Source organism: Coenobita brevimanus, chromosome 46 (genome assembly GCF_032717465.1).
Source record: "Coenobita brevimanus isolate Jiangsu-jjx chromosome 46, ASM3271746v2, whole genome shotgun sequence".
Classification (NCBI taxonomy): Eukaryota; Metazoa; Arthropoda; class Malacostraca; order Decapoda; family Coenobitidae; genus Coenobita; species Coenobita brevimanus.
In genome coordinates this window covers 41688349-41690378 of record NC_136999.1, presented here as the reverse complement: position 1 = coordinate 41690378, position 2030 = coordinate 41688349, and the positions used below count along the sequence as shown (strand labels likewise).

The 2030-nt window shown below is 39.6% G+C and overlaps 1 protein-coding gene across 1 annotated transcript in view; it reads right to left on the bottom strand.

Moving 5' to 3' along the window:
* Nucleotides 1-1274, bottom strand: part of LOC145398706 (uncharacterized) — a 61982-nt gene extending 60708 nt beyond the window's left edge. Inside the window, exon 1 of the mRNA XM_080271508.1 lies at nucleotides 1265-1274. The gene's annotated coding sequence lies outside the window, so the exon portion shown is untranslated. The remainder of the gene's footprint in view (nucleotides 1-1264) is intronic.
* Between the last annotated feature and the right edge of the window lie 756 nt (nucleotides 1275-2030).

Here is a 2030-nt window from a genome sequence, read left to right as displayed (position 1 = left end):
GTAGTTTTTGTTGTTGTTATTGTTGTTGTTGTTGTTGTTGTTGTTGTAGAAGAAAAACTAATGGTAGTAATAGCGGTATAGTAGTCCCTGCCCCAGATTCATGTGAGACGTGACCCCAGTTGACTTCAGGCTTAAGTTGTCCTCCTGCAGTTCACCTCTTCCTCTCAAGGGATAGCGAGGGATGAGTAACGTTTTTACAACGTGGCAGGCGGGGTCGCTCAGCTATATTGGTGCCACCACGTGAAGGCGTCCCTGTCCGGTACCAGAACAAATGAATATCACGAAATTGCATAGTTTAGTATCCTGAGTAGGGCGATCCGTAAATAACGTTCCAGTAGAACTCACCTGGATGTATCTTATGTATTGCATGGACGGCTCAGTTTGTCGGTGTGGTCATGGGTCTAACGGTGGGAGTAGGGAATGAATAAACTATGCAGTATAGACAGTGATAACACCGAAGAAGCCGTCCCCGCAACACACGAAACATCGACCAGCAGAGTGGGAGAAGTGCGTACAACTCTTCATAGCCTACAACGCATTATGAAGCTTATATTTGTGTGATTCGTTCAGCGAGTAAGGTGTTACCATGAATTTTTGAAGTTCAAACTTTAAAGATGGGTGAAAAGACGCTAGTTCATTTCAGTGGACGTCTGATAGTGTCCCGGTGTTTTTATAATGTCTGTTAATGTTTTTTATCCTTATAACCTCCTCCGTTTTATGGGAAAGTGTATTTGGATGCTTACCAAAACTAACAGTACAAGGAAAGCACTAACTTAACATACATCAGTCTTTAAGAGCAATTATTATGTAATAGAAAATGAGTTGCATTCTACATATTGTTACACACCATTGCACGAGATAAATATATTCCACATCTGTACAGAAAACCTACCATATTAAATTGCTCTTACCATTTGCAATTATTAACTTATACTTCTATGCTCAAGGGATGGTAAATGTTCTGTCCATTTAGGTACTAAATTCGTGTAATACTTTGTCTCCTTTTTCATGTCACGATATTTCAGTGAGATGTAACAATAATGCCATTTCCTTCTTTTTGGTGACCTTGTACAAAGCTTTAAAGGAGCAGAAGAATTTTACTTGCATTTGCATAAAACGGCTATGGCAGGCCCTTGACTCCCTCGATATGGGTATTATTATTCCTTTTTAATACTCCAAGGCGCTGCAACACAGTTTTTGCATATTATATTACATCCGATGTGTGATGGTACTGAGCGTAATTAATTACAAGCGAACAACATACCACAGCATCGGGGCAGTGGGGCATGAACCATAAGGCAGGACACCCACAGGCTAAGCCAAAATCTTCCCCAAGCGGCTGCCATCAACACCACACCACCACCAGTACGGCAAGATTCTGTAGCAAGAAATGTTTGTTTAAAAATACATGTTTACAGTAGGATATTTTACAGGAATTTATGTACGATACATACCAAAAATAATATTTACATACGCTTCGCTGCCACGTGAATAACTTTTACCCTTGCCAATTCAGTGCCGTCATCCATATTTTATCGATGCTACTCCAGTCTATTTAATTGTCTCAGAAAAACTCTTCGAGTTAGAAGGGTTAGATATAGCCCTCATTAACTTCTTCAATTAGAGGCCTTTCTTAAATTTGATAAAATTGTCTAGATGTAGCGAGAATAAGTCATTAAAAGTCGTTATTTCTTTCAATGATACATCGAGCAGTTTTCATTCCGCACTGTATATTCTGTCTAACCTGTTTTCTCTTATTCTAAACCATCCTTGCCATTCATACATACAGAACATACCTCCTTCCATGTTTCCATTCTTTTTGACATGTTGTCCCTTATTTTGAACCATTTACTCCATACTTCCACTCAGTTTAACCTGCCCTCCCTCATTCTGTACCATAAATTCCATAAGTATTTTCCATTCCTTCTCACATGCTTTATCTACTGTTTTCATCATCGCCCATATCGAATTAATCAACAGATCCTCTACCACTGCGTAAGACCACCCTGTTCATCACTCACCCGATCAAC